Source organism: Lethenteron reissneri, chromosome 3 (assembly GCF_015708825.2).
Source record: "Lethenteron reissneri isolate LAM-NWPU_2019-01 chromosome 3, ASM1570882v1, whole genome shotgun sequence".
NCBI classification, from domain to species: domain Eukaryota; kingdom Metazoa; phylum Chordata; class Hyperoartia; order Petromyzontiformes; family Petromyzontidae; genus Lethenteron; species Lethenteron reissneri.
The window spans coordinates 10,822,423-10,839,282 of NC_083781.1; the positions used below are offsets into that span (position 1 = coordinate 10,822,423).

Sequence of the window (16,860 nt, forward strand, 5' to 3'; positions counted from 1 at the left end):
ACCACTCGGCACTGATGTTGTCCATGGTTGGGATTCAAAACCATGACACTGGGTTCTTAGCACATTGTGCTAACCACTATGCCACCGCTCCCCAAACACCAATCACACGCAAGAAAAACAACAAAACTACAAATAACCCCCCATCCCCCTACACCGTTCCAATGAAACCTTATAAACTGTTTGCGTGAATGTTGTAATACTAAGCGCTTGTTTAAATTGGCGCAGAGTACATTGGGGGGTGTTGTAGCAACTATGCCTGGTTGCTCTGTCTCACCCCGGCGCATCAGCACTGGGAATACGCACAAAACCATCACAAACGCAGTTGACTCAGGGAAGGCCTAGAGAGTAGGCGCTCACAGCGGGTTTAAACAACTTCGGGTCACCGAATTCGCACAGTCGGCACAGTATGCCAACCACTGTCGCCTCTCCAAATACACACACGCACACGCAAACGCAAACCACATACATGCAGCGAACACAATCGCACAGCTCTATTTACAATAACCACGCGCTCCGCGGAAAATGCTGAATGCACTTCGAGTATAGGACGCGCGCTCGCGTGTTTCTCACCGCTCGCTGCCCCCAAATGCTCAATTGCTCACAAAAGGAATCTAGGAAACGGTGAAGGTTAAAAATAAGCAGCACCACCACAATCAGCTCTTTCGCATTTAATTAAATCTCTCCCCCCCCCCCATTCCATTGTGAAGCAACGGAGAAAGGCGGGGAAACCTAATTAAGAATGACACAGATAACCGACCCACTTCACTTGAAATCCCTTTTAGGAGCTTATTTCTCAAGTCTTATTAGCGGACAGCTTTACACTCGGAGAGCGAGCGAGACGACGGGGCAAGTTGTGTCAAGCTTGCTCCGGTGGCGCTAAGAAACCAACCCCCCCCCCCCCTTTGTTATCGGCGCCTGCCCCCGCCAGCCCGCCCACCCAACCGCAAAGACAAGGTCAGCCGAGGCGACAGCCAGAAGCCTTTGCGATCGCCCCCCCCCTCCTCTCTCACTTAATTAACCCCTTCACTGCTCGCCATCACAATGCACTGTGTGGGCGTATTGACTACCCGTCATGCCAGAGCACGGCGCGACGCTCGACGGATGAACGTGTTTGGGATCGTTTGACTTGATCAACGTTTGTCACGGCGTGTGTATATATCAGGGGTCGGCAACCTACGGCTCCGGAGCCGCATGCGGCTCTTTACGGGCTGCTTCTTGACGATATGTACGTATGTACGTATGTACTCAGATGCATTGCGGCTCTTGAAATACTGAATTTTGTACCGAATTGGAAAGAAATGGCTCTTCTTGTTATTTTGGTTGCCGACCCCTGGTATATATAAAGGCAGAGGCACCTTTCTCGGCAAGATCGAGATGTCATCATGGTCAGCAGCTGTTGATGCCACTGGTGTTGGTTGTGGTTGGTTGACGGAACATGACACCTGCCTGGCTGTAGAGACTCCTTTCCCCGTGGTTATGGATACCACAGGCCTCGCTGAGGCTGATCTGCCTTTGGTAATCAACAGATTACGCAGGATCAGACTACCTTCATTAACTGAATTCTGTCTGTGTAGCGAAACCTCAGACATCATCCCGAACAACATGCGGTAAAACCCATAATTTAGGGGCAGAGCATAATAGCCAACTAACGCTTATCCTCCTTAAGCTACAACAATCCAACCATCCATTGGTACTCGTCTTCTTATTGACCCGACTCACAAACTATAACCAACCAGCCAATAATTATCGCGACTGTGGTCCATACGACATTTCACGACGCAATGACCAATCCACAAATACGAAGGAGACGTCACGGCGATAACGCCGCTGCTGCTCCTGCCGCGGTTATCTGGACCTGAATGTGAAATCGTAGTTGCTCTGCATCTACATCGGCCATACGAGAGAAGAATATTGCTGCCCCCGCCCCGACAGTAATTTTACCCCTTACTCACTAGCCACAGTAACAAACGTTAGACTTTCAACTACCCATTAACCCCTACCCTCTAACCCAGGGGTCGGCAACCAAAATAACAAGAAGAGCCATTTCTTTCCAATTCGGTACAAAATTCAGTATTTCAAGAGCCGCAATGCATCTGAGTACATACTGTACTCACGTACATATCGTCAAGAAGCAGCCCGTAAAGAGCCGCATGCGGCTCCGGAGCCGTAGGTTGCCGACCCCTGCTCTAACCAATCAATCAATCAGCCAACAGTAATAGCATTCCCACTAAACATTGGTCTTACCCCGGTCCTCCACCTGATCATAACCCTATCCAACTAACTGATAATACTCATGTTTTTGGGTTAGATCGCGCGAGTATAAATGTGTCGTTACCCCGCCACCACCCGACACAGCCAACAAAATAAAGGTTTGTCACTTAAACAAAACGTGCCAATTGATTCTAGTTCCGCCCACCGGTGCGATAGAGAGTAAATCCACAACATTGGCAATGCAAGTACCGTGACGTTTCGACGGTAATTACATCCAGCATCATCAGGCGATTTTGCCAGAATTGTGCCGTCTGACCAAAAAACATTCATTAGGTACGAGCTGTACTACCCGGCTTCGCCCCGGGACTTGGATTCACCACGCCCGGCAACCTTTGTCCCCCCAGTGGCGATGTTCACAGCACAAGAGTTACTCGTTTGAGGCCGAGACGACTTAGGGGAGGCCCGGGACCGGTTCAAATAATCGTCACCGGTGGTGGCCGTGAGCGGGAATCGAACTCGTGTCGCCAGGTTCGTAGCGCAGCGCGCTAACCGCTACACTACAATGCGTTACGCTTCCACATGCACGGGTCACGTGACAGATTTGATGTCACAGCTCACTTGCCGTGCAAAAAATATATGCATTATTGAGCTCCCCCCCACCCCCCCCAAATTTTTTTTATATTTTTATAATTTTTGCATGGCGTACAGTTTGGAAAGTACCCACATGGCAAATTTCAAGTGTGTTGCATGTCTGGAAGTTCGCTAAACATTTTGAACAGACACACATAATCACAACTTTGCCTTTCATATATATGGAGATAATATTGGTCGCGAATGCCTACGTGTCAAACTAACAATAGTCCGCCACTTGAAACCTACTATCCCCTAAACAACGTGCTAACCAGGAGTACTAAGTCAGTACTCACTGACCTCACAAACATTACCCCATCTCTCTCTGGTGTGTTGCCAGGGTCTCTCCTTTGTACTTTTTTCTATTAGCTTTTCAGTTTTGTTGTTCACAGCAAGCGCTTCAACTCTCGCACCAATGGTGAAATGAGACAAGAATGGGTTTTGCAAACTGCACAAATCAGCTGTTGCTGGGGCTGGAGGGGGGGCATCCGAATAAATTACTCAATAGTTTCCACTGTAGGCTTATGGTTCCTTTTGCAAAATAATCTCTCCGATTACTAAATACTTGAGGTTTTAGAATAAATAAATATAAAGTGATCCCACATTTGGTATTTTTACGTGCAATCGAAGAACATGAATATTCGATAGTATTTCGTTCACTTCACTGCATATAACAGCCCTGTGTTTACGATTGTCTCGTCACATCTCAGGAGCTAAACAAGCACTGGCACGTGCGGGTCGCGGGGGTTATTCGACCATACTTCACCACGCCGGTGAGTGTGCGTCGGTGGTGGGGGATCGCGGACATTGAAAGTTTGCAGCACTGCCCTCCGCCACCCACAACCTAGTCAGATATTGCATACACCGGTAAAAAAAAAATCAGTATCCCATTAAAATAGCGATCGCGTACATGTGTAGTGACGTAAATGGAGTTACTATGGTGTTTAGCGCCAGCTACTGTCACCAGAGTGGAAGTGTACATCTCTGGCACCAGAGTAAGTATGGCATGGCAGCGCACCCTAGGGGGCATGGTTCTGGTGACGGTCTGAGAGAGGGCAAGTAAGGACGTGACAGTCTGGGCGAACCCGAGAGGCCACGTGACCGGGACAGGGTCGCGAGGGGGCCAATCTCGAGGGACACGTGATGCTTAGCAGAGAACCTTCTGGTAAGAGCCAGAAGGGGACGTAGCCGAAGGCGGAGGGAGGCCACGCTCGCGAGCATAAAAGGGAAGTCCCGAGAGCGATCGCGGCTGTCTGCTGGAATGGAGCTGTCGGGGCTCCGTCTCTTCGGTCGTCACGCTCGGCATTGTGGGTCAGGCAGTGTGTTGCTGACCTGACCCTTGATGTAGTTACCCTGTCGGGGTCCAGTTAACTAGTGTACGTTTCATCTTCTTGGTTCTTTCGGTAAAGTCACGTAGAATGGAAATAATAAAATAATAAAACATAATAAAATAATTCTCACGACGTTTCGGCCACAACGCAAGTAGCCGTTCTGTTCTCCACCTGAGGACGGCTACTTGTGTTGTGGCCGAAACATCGTGAGAATTTTATTGTATTATGTTTTATTTTTATTATTTTATTATTTCCATTCTACGTGACTTTACCGAAAGAACCAAGAAGATGAATCCCTGCAGTCACGAAAGCTTTAAATCGAAATAGTGTACGTTGATGTAGGAAACCTGTTGGGGTGATGAAATGAACGTGTTGCCTCCAAGTTCAAGTGTGTGCCTCCGTGGAAACACACTACACATGGCCTTTAACACTCGTGATATATATTCTTGGTTCTTTCGGTAAAGTGACTTTACCGAAAGAACCAAGAATATGAATCCCTGCAGTCACGAAAGCTTTAAATCAAAATTTACTCGTGATATAATTGACACTGCCCCTGTGCTGACATCGTAGCCCACAAATAAGTCGCATCTGGGGTAAACATGTACTTAACTAAGCTGTCCGATACAAATATATATCTTGAATGAACCCTTTTAAAATCAAAGTCGAGTGCTAACGTCAAAGTGCAGTCAAAGCATTGGCTGGCCTTGGAACAAAGACGGACACTACATCGCGTGCTTTCAGATGCGCTTCTGCGGCCGTCTGGAACGCTCTTCCTTCCTATATGAAGAAGCCACTGCAGCTATGCACTTTAAAATCTAGATTGAAAACTCTTTTCTTTAGAACTGCTTTTTGTGTTAAGTTTGTTGTCCTTCCCCCGCACCTCCGATAAGCACGGTTGGCTACGTACGGTGCGAAAGAATTTCAACAAACACACACTTGGAAATTATGTAAAGTTATATCACTGCAGTGCCATAATGGGAGTGCCTGACAGTAATGTACAAGTTTTTGTTGCAATTAACAGAGCTTTAAACTGGTGTCAAGACAGTTCAGGAAAAACAGCCTGGGTATGCATTTACAAGAGTACAGCTACATTCTTCTTCTAAGCAAAGTCCACATTATTGCACCGAGTTAGCTACTCTTGAATTTTTTTCTCCATGTGCTCATAGACTGTCTTTTCCCCAAGTCGTATCCACTCTGCTCATATATGATCCCACCGCATCCTCTAACCTCCACTCCCCTCTTCTCCTCCTGCCATGCATCGGTGGCATCTCCATAGCCCCTCTAATCTGTGGGTCTCTATGCGAGTTTAGGTGTCTCTGTGCAAAGTCTCAAGATCTGCGATTCTGTGGATCTCCATAGCCCTTCAATGTTTATTTTACCAGGTAAAGCTACGTAGCTCTTTTTCAGAAGCGACCTGGCCACAAATGATAGCCCAAATTAAGTGCCATATCATGTGGAAATGTATAGCAGCCAAATACTTAAATGCATGTTTCTAAATGTGGAGAGAGGAACCAGAGAAAAATCCACACGACCACAGGAAAGGAAGAACATGCAAACTCCAAATAAAGGATTCAGGGTCAGAATGGAATCCACGGCCTCCTGTATGCCAGGCAAGGTAGTTAACATCTTGCCACCGTGGCGCCTCTTACAAATGGCTTTTCATTATCACTTGTCAACAATATAAGCCGAAACTATCTACATCTAGCCTCCCGTCATCATCAGAGACGATCAAGTCCCTGCAGGATGTCAGTAGCTCCTAATGGAGGCTCTAAAAGCTTCAGAGGCCACTTCCTTCAGCCAACGACACATTCCGAACATTGGGCTCTCCGACTCTTATTCTTTCTGGGTTGCAAATGTATTTATGGATCTATTGGCCTGACCAGTCGTGTCTGAAAAAAAACCATGACCGGCAGGTGGTATGAATACAAGGGTTTCTTGTCTCTTAAGCACCCTTCACGGCCACACTTTGGCGATGTCACAGCGTGAGGGCTAGCAAAGGACTGCCCTGTTTTAATGACAAATTGTGGGCCCTGCAAGCCCTGCTTTCACAGCTGCCTTACAGTGCACGTTCCCCCCACCAAAATCCAGCGCAGCAGCACATCCCCATAATGACTGCGGCAAGCCGACAAGCCTTGACAGTACCTGGTGTGCAATTCACAGGCGGTTTAGCCTGCCAAAGTCATTACATAACCATATTGGGGGGGTGGGGGATGGCTGTGGATGGAGCATCAGAGCATCATCATCATCCACATAAGCCTCCTACCGCAGCAGCTATCGTTGGCGCAGTGTGCTCATTTGCTCAGACAATTCAATCGGATTTTAAACCAAGACCCAACTTATTTTGTCATGTCAGATAAGATTTCGTTTTTGTGAACGTGGCATCAAGTGACTTTGGGGCGATCAACGTGGTGCGCCTCTGTTGCAGAGCGTTGAGAATTCCATTTGCTTTCGGTTCCGCCAAACGCCAGGTCAGTTTTCTGTATCAAATGCAGATTTTGAAGGTTAAATGCTGACGTATCGTTTTTGTGGAAATTAAATAAAATGCTTGCAAAAAAAACAGTGCTGCAGCGGGGTATTAATAAAAAACGGATGTCAGTGCAGAGAGTGAATGTAAATTAACTGTGCTGTAAAAATCACTCAACAAGGACAAATGAAAAATGTCAATTGTGATGTTCCACACTTAAAATATTAATAATAACCAGAACTACTGAGATTATGACTACTGCCACTTTCAAAACACAACTGTGAATATTGCATAATGCAGTGCATTATGCGTCAATTTCTAAGAGAATTATCGCGTCAGCAAAAACGGGCGCTCGCGTTACCAAAACAATGGCGGAGCGTGTGCCTTAGAAAGAATACAATTACATCACAAATCACGTCATGTGAGGAACCCCTAAAAGCGAAAAAAAAATTAAACAAAGCTATTTGCCTGCTCCGGCCTATTCCTGGAGCTCTGTGTACACACTGCGCCACACACACAGCGGCGCGGCGCACGAGGAACTGGCTTCACACACACACGTGCAAGCGTGAAGGTGACCGTGAAGGTGAGACAACGCCGTGCCTTTCTCTCTCTCGGTTACCAGCTTGTCACCGGGGCTGCCAAACCTGTACTGTGGTTATTTACCATGGCGGTCGGTTGCGAGTCCTACTGTACACCCGTTAAAAAATAAACCTCAGAATTTATAACCACGACACGCAACTGACGTTTTCCGCACGTGCGAATCGCATTCCAACGAGATGCTATTGGAGAGGCACAATTTGGTATTGCAGTCATCGGAATTTGAAGCCCCCATTTTTGGGTCAATCCACTAGTGGATGAAGGCCCTCCCATCTACCTCGCAGCCCCCCCTCCCCCACCTGCCCATTACGGCATTCATGTAATAATGGTTAATACACTCGCAGTAATAACCAGGGTGGCCACTAAAGCGACTAATGGGGAACGTGCCACCGCGAGGCAACGTCACTTGTCAGAATGAAGACTTTCATGGAGAGTGCATTTTGGGTAGAAAGGAACAGCTGTGCTCAGTGCCGGACTAAGCTAGTGCGGGACCTGCAGCATCAATATTAAAACGCAAATTTTTTGCAATACAGCCAGATAATACGACAAGTCGCTAACCGTAAACACCCAGTCGTTCATAAAAGTTGAAGGCAGTATAGTACTAGGTTAATAGAGCAAGTGCCACTGAATCAGAATTGATGGCTTGAAAGAATTTAAGCATGGGGAGCTTGAAAGTGCAGGGCCTGTAGCATATGCTACTTGTGCTACTAGGATAATCCGGCACTGGCTGTAATGCACTGAAAAGAAAAAAAAAACATTCGGCCGACAGGCCTTCAAAATAGGATTACAAAAAATGTTACAGAAGCAACATTGATACAGTAACCACTTATTACTTAAAAAAACACGAAAATGGAAAGTACTGGGTTAACATCGATCCACAATATGCGAAGTGCACACGAATAATAGTAATTATTAAATGTGCATTTCATTTGTCTGATGGCGACAGGGGTTGGTGTCTTGAAAAAGCTTTCCTCTGCGAGCAGCATCTCTGGACCAACATTTGTATTTGTTTAGTCAAACCCCGGAGGTACGACGCTGCATACAGTTTTATTCTAAACGCTCTGGGGTTACGTAGGGAGAGACGGAGGAGTTTTCACCACCCGCAAAATGGACCGGAGCCGTTTAATGTGGCACCGGCCTTGAAGGGGGGCAGGAGGTTTGTAGTGGCCAGTGGGGGGACGACGGGTCACGTTAGCCTTCCACTGACCTAGACACGAGCGCGTTTAACGGCTTGGCAACAAAAGCATGTACAATCGAGCGGATGGGATGGGCCAGACCAGCACGGGCTGCTAAAAGCCACGCGAGATTTATTTTTACATTTTTAAATCCAGACGGTTTGGCCGTCGTTCGGATGGACACGCTACTACGCTCTGGTTAATTTTCCGAGGAGTTAGCAACGCGCACCGAGGGTAAAAAGCTACGTAGCAACCCCATCGGGTGGGTGTTAAAAATAAAAAGATGTGGGGAAAAAGCAATGCTACACTACCGTGGGTGCTTAGTAATAAAGGTCGCCAGTTGCATAGCACGGTTGAGACGTTCCGAATCGACGAACGCAGAAAAAATATATGCACTTTGGAACCCCCGAACACAAAATGTGCTTCGATCGATACCAATACGTGCACACCTAATGGACTGGCAATAACCAAACAGCTGTTCCCTGCACACATGCACAAGCCACAAGCTGAACAATACACAGCAGCAGCAGTCCTTAGCGAAAAAGCAGAATAGAGCTTTGTTAAGGAAACATGCGAACCTAAACAAATCTGTTATCCAGCAAGATTTCTTGGCACCTGCATGGTATTTGTAAAAAAAAAAACCTTCTTCCAGTAATCCAGTAGCATAAACACACACATAAGATATCCGATTGGACGATTATAAAAAAAAACGGTCTTGTATTTATCTTGCAAAAAAATCAATGAGTATTCAGTAGAACACATCTGGTGGGTCATGCACTGGACTGTTTTTAGGAGTTCCTTTTTTTAAGGAGTTCTAATTGATAATCTATCAATTATAATTAGTGGGTGTTAAAATATATATTTGTAAACATATGGAAATGCAGTGCTATACTGTGGTGCAATGTAAAGCTTGATGTTTATAAGTGGAAGAGCCCACATTGGCATGAAAGTGGGTATAATCCACGAGGTGTCAAGTGTACATTTCTTGATTTATTTATACATCTTGTTTTAAAATGAATGCCATTTATTTCCCCCGAAAAGAATTCGGTGAGTCTCAAGACTTTTGTTTTTGCAGGAGGGGTCCTTGCATTGAGATGTTTGGCCAATTCCTTCACGTGCAAGAACAAAAAAACCATTGGAACCTCATTTGCCAGTAAAAAAAATGATAATTGGTTTTTTACCCTTCTATCTGGCAACAAAACTGACACTTTTATTTTATGCAAACATGACTCCTTGTAAAAAAGGTGTCAGTTTTGTTGCCAGATAGAAGGGTAAAAAAACAATTATATAAAAAAAAAACTCAAGTACTTGGAGAAAAACCCACACATACAAGGGAATAATGATAATAATAATTAAAGTTCTACTCAGAGAGGTTCACCAACCTGCTTAAATGGGGTTGTTATTTTTTTTTCAGGGGCGCCACGGTGCTGTGATGTTATCATCCTCGCTGGTATGCACAGGAGGTTGGGGGGAGTTCGATCCTGACACCTGTGTATTTGGAGTTTGCCTGTTCTCTCCGTGGTCGCGTGGATTTATTTCTCTGCGTCCTTCGGCTTTTCCCCCTCCACATTTCGAAACATGCATTTAGATAATTCAGATTATTTTGCTGCTACAAATGTCCACGTGATAAGCCACTTTGGTGTCCGAAAATTTGTGGGCCCGGTTGCTTCTGCGGTTTCACCTCCACGCTTGCGTGTGTCAAATTCATTACGCCGTTTCAAACACGTCTTCGAAGCTGCATTTTAAATTAAGCCAAAATCATGTTTGCCCTTGCGTCGCACGTAGCCCTAAACACATGCCATGTGTCACGGCTTTTGACAAATTGTATGCAAATCTGAGCACATGACGGGCCAAACTCTACCACGTCATAATCACCATTAGGCCCCCCCCCCCACGCTAAATGCTGGGGCTTTCCTCGTTTTTGTGCTCGCAGGCTAATTACGGCCCAGATGGCCAATTAGCCGGGAATTAAACATCCCGTTCTAAGCGAGAACCACCTGGAACAGGTTAACTGCGTGGCAAAGCTCATCAAATTGTACTCGCATGACTGGGGGGCGTCGGGGGGGGGGGGGCCCGAGAGGCTGCGAAACCCAACACCGCGACCGACATAAAAGGCGCTGCCGTGCCGTGCAGACGCATGTAACACCACCACCACCACCACGGAGATCCTTCAAGCTCACACAATGCGCAGCGTCGCGATATACAAGAGCAAAATGCGTATCGCGCAGCATCCGCCCTATCCGCATGCGCAAAAACAACCCTGCCGTACAAATGGGGAGGGGAGGGGGAAAGACTCGCTCACACATTGGTCAAGAACACTGCGCTAAAAATATATTTAATGGGCAACGTTATGGATAATGGCTCCATCTTCCATAGCAGACGGATCAATGACAAATATTTACAGCTCTTATGTGTTACAGCAGTGTCTGTTGTTGCCTGCTTTTCATTGCTAGACTTTCATTTGATTCTTAAACCCATTTTGTGGACTGCTGTGTGATGTTAACTTACATCTGGACATTTGCCTTTAACTCCTAGACAGATCAATGGTATGAATATTTAGCAGCCCCGTTTGGTTTGTCAGGTTAACAAAATGTGTAAGATGCAATGTGGTGAGCGGTGGAAAGTAGTTATCTCACTGCTCTAGGAACCCAGTATCTAAACCAGTCTGGGAGAGCATCCTATCTTCACCAAGCCCACAATGATGCCCAGTGTGTAGTCGTATGGTCAAACAACCCCGACTACTGACAGGGCATGCGGGCGGCCTTCATCCAGCAGTCGATTGACAAAAGAACTGTAAGCTATGATATCGTTTTTACATTTTCGTCTTCCAAAACGTTTGACCAGCCTGGCAAAGTAGGCCAACAAATTACCCTCGAGAGGTGCTCGACAGAGCTCCCTCGAGCATGCAGGCTATTTCTCCAGCAGTGGCACGAACAAGCAATTGCAGGGCCCCACCTATTCTACGATTCAAAATGATCCATAAACCGCTGCGTTCGAATTGCTGGATTACTGGCATGCACCACCATACCTCACCCGAGTTAAAATGTCTACACTTAGTATAAACTATACGTTTTATTTTACCAGGTAAGGCCCACTGAGTCAGTATAGCTCTTTTTACAAAGAGATCTGGCCACAAATGACAGCTCAACTACGTGGTTTATCGCGCGCAAATTTACAGCAGCCAAATACTCTAAAAGCACGTCAGATTCTAAAGATGGAGGGAAAAACCGGAGGGCCTGGAGAAAAAGCCACACGACCACAGGGGGAGAGAGACATGCAAACTCCAATTATGCAGGCGTCAGGCTCGGGATTGAACCTACGACCTCCTGCATCCAAGGCGAGGTAGTTAACATCTCACAACCGTGGCGCCTACACACACGTTTACAAGGCAGTCTCTCCGTTATGGCTCTTTTCTTTATTGTCGGGGGTTCGAGCATTTTACGGAGCGAGCACTCAGTCGGATGACGAAGGACAATGGAGCGGAGCTACAATCCTGATGTACGTGCTACACCATCTTACAATCTTTTCCACAACAGCTCCCCCCCCCCACCCACCCCAACCACAACCTTGCCTCAATTGCCCTCCTCTCACAATGACAGCACACATTGCTGCTGCTGTTCTGTCCAGTTAATACTGGAGTGATGGGCTGTTGAAAAACATCAGTCAAACCAGAGGTGGCTGGGTGGCTTGGGGAGGAGGGTTCATACTGTGTCAGAACATCGAGCCAGCATGGGTAAAATCCTGGGTGCGAATCGGTGATTTAAACCGGATTCAAGTGAAGTGGGTTGACGGAGCCGGCCTGGTCAAACAACGACCGCACAGGTATACACGTCACGTTAAACGTGGGAAGTTTCATACGTAGGCTTTTGCGACCAATATCATCCATAATAAAGGTTTATTTTTGGGTTAGATCTTGTAAATATGAATGTGTCGTTAAACCCGCCATAAGCAAACACAGTCAATTAGTAAGGTTTGTCACATAAACAAAACGTGCCAATTTTTAACGACTTCAGAACACTTGTGTCGGAGACATTTACACTTACGACACTTCAATATTTACGCGATCTAGCCCACAAAAAAACCTTCATTAAATGTGGGCGTTTGCTCAATTTGACATAATTCGGCACGAGAGCTAAAACGTTTTGGTTTCCTCGGTATGTTCCAAATACCTCTGCAGCAGAGCGTGTTAGAGAAGGCGCACACATGGCCGAGGTTGTACAAAAAAAAAATCGAGGTGCTCCCCTGCCGTTGCTTGCCTCAACGCCCACTGCTGGCAATGGGCCTCCACTAAAATGAGCTCGAGAAGGGGTGTTTTGGCCTACTCTTCCACGCTGGCAAAGACAAGTTGGAAGTCGCGGGTGCATATACACAATTTAGCCAACGACACATGACCTTTTTCATCATGGGACCTCCTTTGCCAGTACCAAAATATACTAATAGGGATTTTCCCCTTTTTTCTGGCAACAAAATTAAACACATGACCTCTCGATCGACTAAGTGTGGGGCACCATTCATACCGCAAGCGGCTGGGGATTAGGCTTAGGCGGAAAAAAACAACTTTTCCCTTTGTTTCAACCTCTGCATTGCAAGTCCAGTGAGCTGCTAACCATTATACACTGTGGCAGCATCCCTCGAGTGTGAAAAAGAGGCAAAAAGAAGAATCTTCTACGTAGACCTGTTACATCACCTTCCGGTAGCCATTCACTCACGTGGGGGGGGGGGGGGGGGGGGTGATGAACTGTTAATAGAGTTCTACGTGGAAGCTATCCCCCTCTCTTACCATGATGCCCATAACTCAATTGGATTATAAATTGGAGCAAAGGGAGAAAAACATTATCCGAAAACCTTATACTCTCAACGGCTTACGAGCCGAGCCGGACTTGCTGCTTGGGATACTAACACAGAGTAGGAGTAGACTGAGTTCCTTTAAAGGTCTATTGCAACCGAGAACAGGCTCAAATTACACCCATAATGATGTCCATTGGTACAGTGCAGCAGCAGCAGCAGCCGCAGCAGCAGCCGCATGCGTTGCTTCAGGATAATAACATAAAACACGGTGCTAGTGTAAAATAAACGACTGTGCGAGGTCTACGTCCGGCAGTTGTACCAAACTGCAAATCAAAGAGACTTGGGACATTCAACGCAAACACTGCCTTAAAACAAATACATAATGGAGTGAGCAATTCAGGCGAACGCGTTTCTTCAGAGCTGTAGGAGTGTGAATAAGGTACAAACGTCCACGCAACAGCCAATTATATGTCTGTAATAATCGGTTATGCAACGACACAATCGTACGCATGAAAACGAATCATTGCAACATTTGTAAACTATATCTATGCAAACGCTAACGGAACAAGCAAAAAAACTGCACAGATCGGGAGAGAAAAACAAAAAAAATTTGAGAAGCAATTACAAGCGAGATGGTAGAACCGGTGAGAAATAAATCAATTAATCAACCAAATCATGACCGGGTTTGTGAAAATTGACGTGGCCACCAAGGGGCTGAATCATTAGAGGATGCCTAATTTTGAGCATACATAAGCCTATTTATACAGGGAGACCCATTTATAGATACCCCACCGATTTCTAATGATAATCGTCACTCTTCACATTGGCGGTTGAAAGCAACCCAGACGGTCTATGTTGAACAAAGCATATTGGGAGAATATTAAAATGTGTAATGAGATCGGTGGGAAACATGTAAAATTGTTTTCTGCAATGAATTCCTCTTGTTTTAGCAGGGTATCCTTACAGGGATCACCCTGTACATTTCACTGCAATCGTGCCGATTGAGTAATCTCTATTCAACACAATAAACAGTTAGTGTGGCGAGTCTCTGATTTGTGCCGTCTGGTGTAGTAGTTGTTTAATAAACTGTTGACCATTTATTAAGAGGACAGCTTTTCACAGACAGGCTATCGTGCTGTTTTTTGTGCGCGTAAATTCAGAACGCTACATTTTGCTCTGGCATGTCCCAAACCTTCTATTGATTACGCAGTAAATGCAGTGTCAAGAAAAAAAATAAACAATGGTTTTCGGCACCGGCTCAAATTCCTGGCAAACACGCGCAAGCAGTTTGAAACGTTTAGATAAATGAAACCACACAACCTACTCTACAACCACCACCACCACGACCACTCCTCCCCCAACGACCAAACCAATACCCACCTCTCTTACCGACCTAACAACCCCTCCCCTCTCCAACTCCATTCCCACCTAACCCCCTCCCCGCACCACCACCAACCTCCCCGACCCGGTCTCTTGGATGCCGGCCAAACAAAACAAACGCAACAAAAGCGAAACGTGAACTTGTATGGCCTGTCAGATTTTCCGCAGTGTCCCGATATGGCCCCCGTAGCCATTCTCCCATCTGTCTTCATTTTGGGCAACAACACAGAAAAAAGGGGCACAAGCCACGTAAGAGCATGGCGGCTGGGCGGCTTTGCATTAACAATCCGCGTGCAACGCTTGCACGGGCAGCGCTCACGTAAAAAATGAAAAAAAAACCGGTGGTGGATCGCGGCCGACCATTATCACCGCGCCATTAACACCTGTCCTGTTGGTTCTCGCGAGAAAAAATCTCAATCCCGGTGGACTTTGCGGCGGTGAGCATTGGTAAACCCACACTACTGTACCGATGAGCCCTATCAAGGACGAAAATTGATCTACAGTTGTCTACCAATCGCTGCCGTCGGTCGCATTGGCTCAAAGTCACGTTAAGAGGATAACAATGCGCATCTTCAGAAACTGCTGCCGATGGCATTTTTTGCACGATGCACAAAGGTCGAATGGGCTTTTTTTTGTTCACACAATTTTGTTGTTGTTTTTGTATTATGAATCAATCCCAGCAGGCCACAGAGACATGTTTGTTCTAACAAGAAATTTAAATCTTTCATTAGGATGTTTGGGCAAAAACAATTATACTGCATGTTTTCAGCGACACGAGTAATACACTGGAGAATCCAGAAGAAAACCCACGCAGAACAGGGAGAGAACATACAAACTCCACGCAAATTTGGGCCCGAGTTGGTGAGGAATCGAACCCAGGTTTTTCCTACTGTAAGACAAAAGTGTTTGCACAGCGTCCGTCACCCTGCCGCCATAAATATTAATGCCCTTCACTAGCCAGGTGGCTCAGCGGTAGAGGGCGAAGAGCTGGCAATCGGAACACCGAGTTCAAATCCTCATAGGGAGTTGACTCAGCCCATCATCACTCCGCATTATATGGTCTTGCCACAGGAATGTGGAATTTCCACCACTGTCTCGGGGCTGTAAACCAGAAAGAAGCACCACCTCAATACTCATTCGAGTAGGAGATCGCTTTTTTTTTGGCCCATTAAATTGAGCATTTTTGCTTAAACATTTCATAAAATGACGCTCAAAATTCCCCGAGGATAGGTTAGCAACCTAATTGGCGTGGGCGCCTTGAAAGCCCGGTGTCTCAAACATATCAGTGTGCGTTTCACCAACCTTACCTCCAAAGCGCTCGATTAACCAGGCGTATGCCAGCCACTATACCCAGCCAAATAACAACACCCCAAGTTGTAGAGATGTAACAATTCGCCACCCTGGATTGGAGTGACGATTCAAAGTTTGTTTTTGTGATTGTAATGCATGCAGCAGCTCGGTTATCCGAAACGCTGCTGTGAATCAATGTCATACAAGATACATGAATCAGAGATAATTAACTTTTGGATCCAAGACCCTACGCATAACATTAAGAGTCCAATTAATCAATTTCAATCAAATAAATCGTTAAATCCCTACTTGGGAAGGCGGCAATCCAATTAGCATGCCTCACGCGCTATCGTTCCACAGGTATTCTTCTTTGAACACAAAGACCCCATTATTGCATGGGGTTGGTTGCTAAAAACTAAAATATTTCTCCACATGCTGCTATTCTGGGTCTCTCGTCACATCCACTATCCTCAAATCTCCTCCCACCCCATCCTTCCATGTCACCCTCAAGTCTCCCCCCCCCCCCCCTCTCTGCTTCTGCCCTGCAAGCAGAATCTCAAAATTCCTTCTAAAATATACAGAGTTTATGCTATAGTGTCTCAGTCACGCACCAAAAGCAATATTTTTTGAGTACAAAGATTATGGATACGCCTGTGATAACGTATAAAAATGCGTATATTAAGACGTCTGGCCAGCGTGGAAGAGTAGGCCAAATAACCTCAATGGCCTCTGTGGAACTCCCTCTATTGAGGGCCATTCTGCCAGCAGTGGTATAACCAAGCAATTGCAGGGCATCAACAATACAATAACATGACAATTATGGTCGGAACGCCATCTTAAAAAGTGTACGGACAAATTGCGCGGCGCGTGCATCTCTCTTCGCAATGAGATTTGGTGGACCATTATTATTAGTATACTACGCCCGTTAACCCAGCAAAGCCTCACCGAGTCTCACAGACTCTTTTTCATGAAGGTCCTCGGCTTGGTTTTCGCA

The 16,860-nt window shown here is 46.1% G+C and overlaps 1 protein-coding gene across 1 annotated transcript in view; it reads right to left on the reverse strand.

Annotated features, from left to right (window-relative positions):
• Positions 1–16,860, reverse strand: part of LOC133347923 (trinucleotide repeat-containing gene 6C protein-like) — a 125,587-nt gene that overhangs the window by 41,768 nt on the left and 66,959 nt on the right. The window lies entirely within an intron of this gene.